The sequence below is a fragment of the Epargyreus clarus genome, unplaced genomic scaffold (assembly GCF_041222505.1).
Source record: "Epargyreus clarus isolate Ecla_fem2 unplaced genomic scaffold, WU_Ecla_fem_2.2 ptg000019l, whole genome shotgun sequence".
In the NCBI taxonomy this organism is placed as follows: domain Eukaryota; kingdom Metazoa; phylum Arthropoda; class Insecta; order Lepidoptera; family Hesperiidae; genus Epargyreus; species Epargyreus clarus.
Window position 1 is genome coordinate 918,113 of NW_027332227.1, and position 12,474 is coordinate 930,586.

The following is a 12,474-nucleotide window of genomic DNA, read 5'->3' on the forward strand; positions in this document are numbered from 1 at the left end:
GAAGCATACTTCACCGTTCTTTCAAAGTAAATTGTCCGATAAAGGTAGTAGTTAGTGGCCAAACCATGTGCGTTGCTTTTAAATCTCGTTGACTGCTATTTGACATTTATCACGATACCCAGGCTTGTGTTCTTCATTGTTCTCAAGTGGATCGAGCAGGAATATTAGAATTTTGCTTTAACATATACAAAAAAAGTAAAGTGAACTTAATATATAGTGATTAAACTAATACATAAATTGACTGATTTTCATGCCAGGATCAACTGTTTAACGAGACTTTCAAGGTGTGGTAGAAAAAAGTTAGGTCCCTAATGCATCTCTCCACTAACGCTCAAGAAACTTTAGAAAAGGTTTTTTAGCGTAACCTTTATATTTTACAATTAAGCCACTTACTTACTGTTACAATCGCTCCACTTAAAAAATATTAATTTACATAGTTAGACACAAACGTATCAAGTATCAAACATATCCAGAATAACTTCTAAAATGGACTAGACTAACTTCTAAATAAAACTCTCTACATGTTACATAATCTTTGACGGTGCACTCAACAAATCAACGGGGCGCATATTGTCAGGAAGTCGCCAAACTACATTCATAACAATTATTCTAAAACAGATTTCAACGTTACTGCTAACGCCACACCGTATTTCATAACTGCACTTAATTAAACATTTACTTTTAGTAAATACGAATAAGTACTACATTATTTTTCGTCTAAATATTTAACTTACTCCATAAATTCCAATTTGACTTTCTTAATCAATTGATTAAGGGTATGTAATTTTATTATAATGTCGATAATCTACTACTTCGTAAAATATTTTTGGAAAACCACATAAAATAAAGAGCATTTTAATCGGTTTAAACATTCAGTACCTGGATGACCGAGCTTTGCTCGGTGTTGTAATCATAAAACAAAAATACCGGTTATTTGAAATAAAAAGTCACCAAACGCATACATAAAAGCTTATAGTCGTCACCAGGGAGGTACACTTAGAAAAAAACTTCAGATTCGTTTCCGGAAAACTTCATCTGTAGAATTGGGGGCATCAACCAGTGTTACCAACTCTCAAAAATATTTATCCCTAAACTTAAGTCAAAACCCCCTAAAATTGGCTCAATTATTTGAAAATTCCCCTAAACATGTATTTAATAAAAATAATATATAAATTTAATAAAAATATAATTATTATGTAATAATATTTCTTAATTTATTAATATATTTATTTATAATAATATATCCATGTTTTGATTTATGATGAAAGTGTGCAATGGAACGTTCTAAGTATAGGTATTCTGTGGTTCTACAATGGAAAATTTTCCTGTTGACAGTTGAGTTCAACTTTTTCCAAAATCCCAGTTATGTTTTATCGTTGATTTAACTCTTGAAAATGTTCTCCAAAAGAAAAGTTTATTGCGTTTTCGGATGCGCGGAGTTTGGTAAGTTACAGAAACATATTTTATTTATCATTCATAATGCAACTTTCGATGTGGCATAAACCAACATCGATTCATTTTTATGTAATTATCTTACGAGGAAGAAGTCCTTTGTAGTTTCTTGTTTTAAGTGTGCCAATATACAACTTTTGGCAGTTATTCATTATCAATTTGCTGTCAACTAAGTGTTGAGAGTTTAATATATTCCGTCAAGTATTGAAATCATTACGTATTTTATATAGTATTGAAGTTATAACTGAATTATAAGTTACTAAGTTAGTTTTAAATTCTTACTTGTGTTGTACTTTTTCAGGAGCTTATCTGGATCGCTATCCTCATCCTAGTAAAAAGTGGAGTTGTTTGCATCTTGGCTTTCCATTTTGGGTAACAAAATACCAGAACATGAATATGAGAAGATTTATTAAAATAAGGGAGTGTGTGATTACCACTTAATACCAGAAGACAAAGTTCCTAACAATCATTGCTTAAAAAATTTGGCAGTAGCTTCACTTCATTTAAATGGTAGGTCTATATTTCTTTTATGTATAACAAATTGTAAACAGACTGTCTATATTCTGCATGGGTAGTAAGAAGCTATATAAATAGAAAGTAAAACTATTTGATTGGTACCACATCTGCTTTATTGTTAGGCCCAAATATAAAAAAAAATTGTAAAACATTAATTAACATTTTCAAAGCTAACCTGAAATCAGACAATGATGCCCAATCTTCAACATCCAAAGCGTTAATTACAGGTTAATATTGATTCATTTTGTAGCAAAAACTTACAAAAAATCTAAATATAAGTTTTAACATCTTTGCTTTTACTTATATAAATATTTAATAAAGCCACATTTATTTTGCAGATCAGAAAAAGGGGCCAGCTTTTATGATTGGAAAATACAGAACCATGCAGGAAGAAAAGAGAAATTTAAGAAGAAAAATGACAAAAGGAAAACAATAATCACAAATGGAAAACCTAAAATGTTTAATTGTAATATCCACACAAATGAGTTCAGGATAGTATTTATTGATGTATCAAATAACATTTTTATTTATGGTGCTGGTGCAGACAAATTAATCGTATTTTATCTGGTAAAATTATCTGGTTTCTGTATATTTATACAGAAAATGATGACCATCTTAAGCAACATGCACAAGAATATTTTATTAAGCATAGAAGATATTTATAAAAATATTATAAAAATGTGAAAATTAAATATTTCGCATATTGAAATAGTTTGTTAGTATTGCATATATACTAAGTTGTTAATATTGTTACAGACAGACTTAATTGCTGATAATTAATAATTTGTGACACTTATTAAATACTTTTTCTATTTTTATGTTTTTGGAATGATCACTCTTGCTTTGAGTTATGAATTACTGTCGATTGATTTTTGCAACGTCTTCTTTTATAATGGAAGTGTGATAAATTTGTTCATATAAAGATGTATAATTGTAAAAATGTTGATTATGGAAGAATATATTGTATTTCTGGAATTCCTTCTGAGCGTTTTCATAATATATAATAAATATTTATTTAATCTATTTTTTTTATTCATATCACCTTCAATTCTGGCGCTTCAATATATGTACAAATGCATCATACGTATAATATCTCTTATTTCATGATTAATTTTATTATAATGTGTGGAGACATAATTGAGTTATATGGACGTTTGTATTTATTTATTATTATAAAATACTGTTTATATAGTAAATAGTATATAAATATAAGCGTCTTTATAACTCTTAATTTTGTCTCCACACAGTATAAAAAAAATCATCTTTATGAAATATGAGATATTATAGGTACTATGCATTTTATATGAATCATATAGATACGTAGTATTTATACGTATGTACCTTTAGCAACAATTCACACCAATTCACTTGGCGGCGGTTGTGCGCAAGCGTGTCAATTTTATCACGTAAGATGCCTCTCTTTTCTTACCTAGGTTACTATACTCTTTGATAGTGTTGCATGACAACTACATGACAGTTACTTCATAATAGAAAAAAATAGTACTTATTACTCGCCAATAGATGGCAGGAAGAGCCAAATAATGTTGTAATGTAATTGAATGACTACCTTTTTTAAGCTAAGTCAATAAAAAAAAAATGTTTCATTTTTGTTTCCCAAGAACAGTTTTTCTCACAAAAATAAGAAACACGAAAAAAAGAGAAAAAAAAGAAAAAAACAATCTGACCGAGATTTGAACCCAGGTTTCCTGCGTTTTAAGGCATCCGATTTCTCCACCGGGCTATTCTAACTTCGTAAATAATGGCGAAATTTAGCTTCGTACTCTAATGATATTGTAGGAACACGGTTGAAACGACATTTCCTGAAAATAAAACCTAGCTAGATTGATTTATCGCCCCCGAAACCCCCTAGATAAAAAATTTCAAGAAAATCGTTGGAGCCGTTTCCGAGTTCGTTGATATATATATATATACAAGAATTGCTCGTTTAAAGGTATTAGATTTCAAATCTACGATACAACGTTACACAGACTTAAAAATAAGCGTCAAACTTTTAATACACTTTTGCGAATGAAATACTGACTATAAATGCCGTTAAGTAAATTTTAAGAAAAAAACAGAAGAGCTTACAAAAAGATAAACATTACAGCTAAATGTCCTATCCAACCCCTAGGACGAATCCATTGTCGCTAGAAAATTGTGCCATTTTTCCCCACCGTCCCCCATTGTGCACAGGTATTTGGGAAATTAACTCGGTCTAGACAGCGACCGGTCACCGCGTGCCATCTTTAAAATACCTTTCAAATTACGAGATAAAGGTTTTGTTGTCATTCTAGATACACATTGGTTTTTTCTTTTGTTGTTCAGTAATTTGTCAATTAGTTTTAAGCTTGCAATTAATTTATATTAATGACATTTTACAAAATATTAAAAAAGGAAAATCTTCATCAACAACATACGAGTACAACCAATGACGTTTTATACTTAAGTATATCAATGAGTACAACAAAAAATACGACAGTATCGAAAACCGGAATAAAACAGGTATGCTTTATTCGGTTGTATAATGCAATCAAAGCAAACGGGCAGATAGTTATTTTTTTATTATTCGAAAAAATATAGTATAGTAAATTCCTAATTAGGAAAAACTACATTTGTTTTATAGATAACATCATGATAAATTTAAAACAAAAAAGTTATAACATTAATATCTACATAGAACATCTTTCAATTTATCGTGGCATTTCAATTTGAACATTGAAATTGATTAAAAAACATAGAGAATGCTATAAATATAATAATGTAATTTAATCAATTGATGGATCACGTATCATATGCAAAAAACATGTAACGTTTTTACAAAGTTTTATCGTTGTATTCAAATGGTAAAAATCGTAAAGTCTGCGGGAATCCCCATATTTATCAGCAAGAAATTATTAATGTTTTTTTTACAAATTACGCTGTGTACACATTCAACATTATTATAGCCTTGCACTATGATTTCCCGTATCATGAGTGCCATGTTTACACATAACTACATAGTACATAAACGCAAAGACTTTTATCTGCGTGACCGAGAATCGAAACCAAACACATGAGAAAAGGATATGAAGACTTCTTTGCTACTGGTGGTACAATTGACGACCCGCGTGGCGGAGCGGTCACCATGCCGGTCTGACGCGCAGAAGGTCCCGGGTTCGATCCCCGGCCGGAGAGATTTCTAAATGATGAATTTAGATTTCTGTTTCTGGGTCTGGGTGTTTGTGTATTTGTCTTTGTGTGTATCCATGGCACCCACGATACAGGGAATCCTCGTGTGGGGCTGTGAGTGTATAAAGCGTTTACAGGTTGCATTGTACGGCATGATTACGATATCCTATACCCTCTTATATCGCAGGCATAAAACTTCTTGACCAATACTTCATTCAAGTGTGCGTACACCCTTAGAGGTCAACATTGTTTAAATTCTGAATGAGATAAATGATAACGATATCGTTACAGCTTCCTATTCACGCACGAACAGCGATTTAAATATTTGTGATGTGAGAAGTTCATTGATTTATTGCTGTGATAAATACGATTCAAGGTAAACAAAATAAACAAATTCCAAAAACATATTTTTTAGGTTTATGATAAATGTTTATAAGTAAAACTAATGAGTACGTACTTATAAACTAATTCTGTTACAAGTTAATTACTCATAGTTAAAGCATAGATCGTTAAAATACTTTGTTTATAATCACATAATACTTAAGTAAAAATTAATCGTCTCAATACTATTTTATCGATTTGAAATATATTCCTCCCTTTTTACATTATTTATGTAGCTTTTTGCCTTATTTTGAGTTGATGTAATTACTCGTGTATCTATCGCTCTAAAACTGTAAAAAAGCAATAAGATATTTACAGGAATGCGGTCGTTATGCTTGTTAAGTGGAATATTCCTCACAACCTTTCTTATCTAATTTATATCCTCCTACATTTTGTAGTCTTCGTTTTAAAACATTTAATCAAGTTATTAATCTTCTACTACGAATATGCAAATGCGATTTAAATAACTTAGTACCAAATAAGGAGTGATTACATCTGCGAATCTTCTATTCAGATGTCAGACATTATATAAAAACATTGTATCTAGACAAAAGGTTAAAAGATATACCGCACTACAAGCATTCAGTGAACAGGTCTTTCTAAAGGTTAACGGGACAAATAACGATAATAGAAACGAAAGACTGGTAAAAGACTTTTATTTATTATAAATTCTACTATGATTTTATAGAATAACCGAAAGAAATAACTAGAGTCTAGAGTATTGAAATGTAATTATCTTAAACACATTTAATCAAACCAAGCATTTTAAGAGCTCGGTCTATTTTATGTTTTAGGAATCAAAAGTAACACAGATAGCGTTTAGGGAAAAGCACCATGATTACCTACATATATTTCCCAATTTATAATGTTTAGTGATTACCAGCAATAATAATATTTTCTGCAGTCAAAGGCCTACACTTTTTGCTGTGCCGTGGATACTATGATCACAAACACAAAGACGAATATACAAACACTCAGAGTTCATACCACAAATCTACATTCATTATTTAACATTTAGATATCTGCCTAGCCGGGATTCAAACCTAAAACTCAGACCGCCACGTGAGCCGTCAAATCATTAACAAAATCCATGCTCAAACCCAACAGTGGCACACGAATGACTTACTAATAAAATCCCGCCATATAAAGCCACCATATACTTGAGAAGCCTAAGACCAAAACAAAGATCAACTTCCCTCAGGAATGTAAGTCACCTGGCCTCCTCGCCTCCTGCCACACAATGCCTTAAACGGCTATAATAAGATTAGTTAAAGCCGTCCGTCTGGCCAAGATCCGCTTGAGACGTTGGGCGCAAGGCAAGAAACTTGAGCGGGTTACAGTGTTATTACAGAGTATGTACATAATTACAGTGTAATTATAGTTTACAATAATATATCGAAGTTATTATTAGTATAACAGAACATATTATTATGTACTTTTAATAATAAATCGTTTAAATGTAGAACTCATCGCAGTTCCATTACGGCTCTGTCGATGTGCAATACATTTGTTATGATTCGGTTTATCGAGTGTGCTAATATGTTCTCTGTTGTCGAAGCTTTAAGTTGTATGAGTAACAAAAAAAATGTAACAACTCAAAAGATCCAATATATTACGCATCGCTTTCAAGTTATAGTGGAGTTTAGAGTAATCTTTCAGACAAAAACCTATATTTTATTGGAGGCCACATAAAGATATTACCGCAACAGCTTTTGCCTTGCTCCCTGACATTAAGGTGCACTCACACGGACGCGCTCGGCGCGAGATTAGCCGCGAAGTAATGATGAGACTTTATTAGCCCTCGCTCTCGCTTCTAGAGTACTCGGGCGTTTGCCAATGGGTCCCGATCTTCAAGATAATTTTAAAGGATCTATTTCAGTTCATACTTAACTGCATTAATTGTATTGATTTCACTTTGATGTTGGTATACATTACACAGATTATTTTTATGATAATAATTTTAGTTTCATAAACACATTTCATCCGTAATACATTACAATTTGAAGAGAAAAATATAATAAGTAAACATATTTTGAATAGTAAATTAGTAACGACCCACTTAAATGAATATTTAGTTAGCAAGTAAAGAAAGTAGACAAAAAGTCAATTAAAAGAAATTCGATTTTGAAAATAAATTTATCAGCAATTAATTGAAACCTATTTTTTAATATATATTGTCGGGAGTCGGGACCATTGGACAACGAACTAGTGGCGTTGGACGGTGTGGTAAACTTAAGACGCTTTAAGCGAGTTGGACAATTAAATCTACCTTCAATTGGAGGTAAGTGGCACGTGATATGGTGACCTCTAATAGGCTTTAGACGAGATAGAGTCAGCAATTAAATCTATTCACTTGAGCGCGGTATTAGTAAGTTTAAAGCAATTATTTGACGTAATAAAACTTATCATACTATGCGGTTGTTTTGCTTATGTAACAAAATACAGATTATTAAAATATGTAGTAGGTATATTTTAAGGCTTTTAGTGATAAAGAGAATATATTCAAAAATTTAAAGGTAAGCTCATCGTTGTTTGAGTACAGCAGCACCACAATTGCACCTGTTCTGCAGTAGGTTTAGTAACAATGTACTTATTACAAACTATTTTTTTAAACATATTTTTACAAACCGCATTACAGTCGTGGTCATGACTGTTCAATGCCGTGTAACCCTTCAGAAAAAGCATTGTATTTAGATTTGTCTGTAGGCGTAAATGTACACGTATCTCACCTTACCACCTGATCAAATAATTAGATTCACACAATATTCGATCGCTATTTAAGTAAATTTGATAATGAAGACATCGAGATCTAACAATAATCAGACTACAAATCTCACTAAGTGCTAGATCGCGCTAAGTACACCGGTAGAAACAGAACACTCACAGTAATCCGCGTATAAAAACACCGATGAGCCCCATTGAGCGGAATCTGCCTTCGATCCATCATGCATGATCCGGCGGTCGGTGCAAGATCGTATCATCCGTCAAGATTATACGCCATTATACCTCTTATTGAATACCTTGCTACGGAACCAATGATACTCGTGCTGTTGCTTTATATTATGAGTCTGCAGCTTCACTAGCGTTCATCTCTCGTACTGGCTTATGATTTTCACCCACTGATATGATATTTTCAATATGAAAACGATGTTAAAGTTGGAAACAATGTTGGTGGTTTTGTTAAATGTTTTAGATAATTTATTCTACAAAAATGCAAAGATGAAAGGCGCATATATGTAGCTGTGTAACAAAAGCTCTTAAATCAAAAATTAAATGCCTAATCACCTTTTTTGAGAACTCCTGAACTGATTCTGTACTGGCATAATAAACTTATACTTTATAATGTAGAGCTATTTTTTTTCTATTTAATAAATAGTGTTGCAAGACAACGCGCACACAAAACGAAATAAAACAAATTGTCTATCATTTGCATAAACTTCAATTTTTCAACAGATCATGGAAGCGAATCAAATATACCAATTCTCAGAATATAGCTATTTCAGAATCACAAATGGGGCGCATAAAGATAGGAATACGTTGAGACGGGACGTTTGCACAAAATATTTGCATGTAAAGCAGAAAGGCAATCCACTTATGCGTTCTTACCTGCACGGTCGTCTGTTACACGCGCCGGTTTCAAGAGGAACAGAGAAAGGTATGGAGCCTATTTTTTCTATCAAACCTCACAATTTTTGCGTGCCTCACGAAAAATGTACAAATATTTTGATGTGTTACAATAAATCATAACGTAGAGTATTTTGCACGCAGGTAAAAAATAACGCTTAAAAAAGGATCTAATCTAATAATGTACTTTTGAAGTTATTGTTAACTAAGATTTATTTTAATGTATGTATTTAGAGTATTTTTTAATTGGTAATTACATTAACTCTTATACCACTTTTATTGTAATTTATTTTAGGCACATGCTTCTTAGCAAGGCATAAATATAAATTCTAGTTAAAAATCGTATATACGAATTGTAAAACTTCTGCTTATGTGTTTTTAACCTTAGCACACTGTATAAATACCACTCTTACACACTGCACAGTACCAAATGTTTGAGCTCGTGTACTGTTAATGAAGAGAAAGAGAATAATAATTACTAAATTATTATTCTCTTTCTCTTAATCTGAGATGCCCTCATATCGTTAAGTGAAATAGTTATCTAAACAAGAGAATCAACACATTTTACTGTGAATCATGACATCTTATTCTATAAAAGCAGTCAAAAAATAAAAGGAGCAAACAGCTACTCCACGGCTCTTATTGGACACAATTTGTCGAGGACTTACCTCTTCATAAAGGGGGTTGGAATTTTTCTTTATTGTCCGGATTATTGAGGAGCCCTGAGAGGTTTACGCGAGCTCAAGATGGCCGCCGATCTTTTACGACATTATCAAACTGCTATTCACCTCGCTGTTATTAAGTTATTGGTACTCGCTCTTTACCGGATTTTTACGTCGGAAATGGAAAATGAGACGTCCAACTTTTATAAAGCAATCTTTTTGCTCCTATTATTATTACATAAGCTTCAATAATGTATATCAAATAACTACATACTAGGTACGTCTTTATTGGTAATTTTTGGTAATTTACGAGTATAGGAAAGATTGCTCCGACAAGTCTATTAGTATTTGACGTTTAAAAATGGTACTAATTAGTACTGGATTCACATTAAACATTCCAGAATACGACAACAAATATTATCTTAATAAAAAACCTACAATAGTTGAACAAGAATTGCCAAAATATCTTCTCTTTTTTCCTTTAGACGTTCAGTCGTCTGACGCGCAAAGTTTCCTGGTCCCAGGCGATTGAATTCCGTTTTGAGTATGGGTGTTGTGTATTTGTCTATGTATGTGTCTATAGTACCCACGACAATGAATTCTACCGTAGGCCTATGAGGAAAAAGGATATTCTATCATTTTTATTTTGTTACTAAAATATGAGTTGTACCACATTCATAAACGAGGAGACCAAAAAATACAAAAGAGTTTAAACAAGTGTACACTTCTCGCAGGTACACTTTAGTTTATTTGGTGTAGTGCTGATGCAGCAGATCGCTGCGTTCCAGCGCACTAGACGATGTGAGCAGATAAATTATCATTAGTGTACACAGTCAACTCGGGTGCACTCTACATTGCGGCATTAAGAAATGGATGCGGCAACAAGTTGTTATAAAATATACTTTACATTTGAAGATCGTAGAACCCTTCGTGGTTCGTCCCCGTGGGCACCACCTACCTACCTAGTTATGCCTAAGAACTGTATTGTTAGGCGCTGCGTTCAGCTTTTAGGGGTGGTCGGAAAGACATTTTAACAATTGTATTTTTTTTACTTTTTTTTGCAAATTTATCATTTTCAAATGTGTGTTGGTTGATTTCTAAGTTTGTCAGCCGTTGACAACCCTTGGGTAGTCAGCTATTTTTCCTTCGCAGCTACCTTCCTTCGTACCTACACTTCCTTCGTAGGTACATTTCCTTCGTAGCTATTATTCCTTCGTAGCTACACTTCCTTCGTAGCTACATTTCCTTTGTAGCTACATTTCCTTCGTAGCTACACTTCCTTCATACCTACATTTCCTTCGTAGCTACACTTCCTTCATACCTACATTTCCTTCGTAGCTACACTTCCTTCATACCTACATTTCCTTCGTAGCTACATTCCCTTCGTAGCGACACTTGCTTCGTAGCTATATTTCGTTCGTAGCTCGTGGGCAGTGACACACAGCGCGCACGCCGCACTTACGGTGAGACGGCACAAATTGAAAACTCAGCCGGCGGTAAACGACAGCGACGTTGATTTGTTAACGTTCCGACCTTTGGACGCTGCTCTTGTTTATTAAATGTTTTTTAAACCTATGCGTTACTAACACTTGAGTATTTTGTTACCATTTTTATGAAGCAAACAACCCTATATACCATACGATTTAACTACATATATCCCTACTGCTTATGTGAAAATATCGTAACGAAATCTGCACGCTTTTCTTACAAAAACAACAAAATACGGGTGTGTGATGTACCAATTCGCACTTCGTCAGGGCTATGGACTATGGCTCAATGGACTATCCCTCTCATTCTGAGAGGAGACCCATGCCTAGCAATGCGACAATAATGGATGCGAAAAGGCATTATTTAAAATAGAAATGTATCAGCAATGTATTAATGCTTGTAGTGTGTCCTTATTTGAAACGCTTATGTGTCTGGTAAAATTCAAAGCCGATACAGAATCTGCGCGAATGTAATTATAAAGAATTCTTGACCAAACAAACGAGGTGTAAAGTATAATGAGAACTTATTTTTACGTTTCTGCACACTGAATATAAGACTCGTCATTCCTCCATCATTAGTACCAAGTTTCAGGTACGTTTTTTATCCGGAACTTCTGAAACGCGAAGTAATCGACAGGGAATTAATGTGGCGTCACTAACTCGGCCGTCGCCTCTGACTTTTAAAAATCTCTCTTTCTTAATTTTTACATCGTTGCAAGGTGTTTCGGTTGAGGGATGTTTCGGCATTGTTTTTATCGATATCGAAAATACCAATCAAATCATATCAACTCAATTTTATTTCTTCCTTAACATAATTATTTTTGATTTAATCCAAATTATGTTGCTCACAATTGCTTCTCTAAAACATTTGTAAACTATAAATTGAGGTGGAAATAAAAATGTTTTGATATATTCTATACAACTCATATTATAAAAGTATCGTACACTGTGGTAAATTTCCTTTAAAGTAGGTAGAGCATTATTCAGGTTTCCTTCTTGCTACATATCGAATTCGAAACTATCTGATATTACCATACCTTGCCACACCACTGTCATGAGAGTTGACAAAGAAAAACGTTGTACGCCAGCAGTGTGTACCTGCAATGATATTATGATAAAATTCTTATTCAAATAGTATGAAAACGTTTCTGACACCTTTCCCATTTCACCAACTTCATTCTTAT

The 12,474-nt window shown here is 33.0% G+C and overlaps 1 long non-coding RNA gene across 1 annotated transcript; it reads left to right on the top strand.

Moving 5' to 3' along the window:
• The first annotated feature begins 956 nt into the window (after positions 1–956).
• Positions 957–2,987, top strand: LOC140750338 (uncharacterized). Its single transcript, XR_012103195.1, has 3 exons — positions 957–1,443; positions 1,754–1,962; positions 2,307–2,987. It is a non-coding gene; the product is annotated as an uncharacterized LOC140750338 (long non-coding RNA).
• Positions 2,988–12,474: the final 9,487 nt, after the last annotated feature.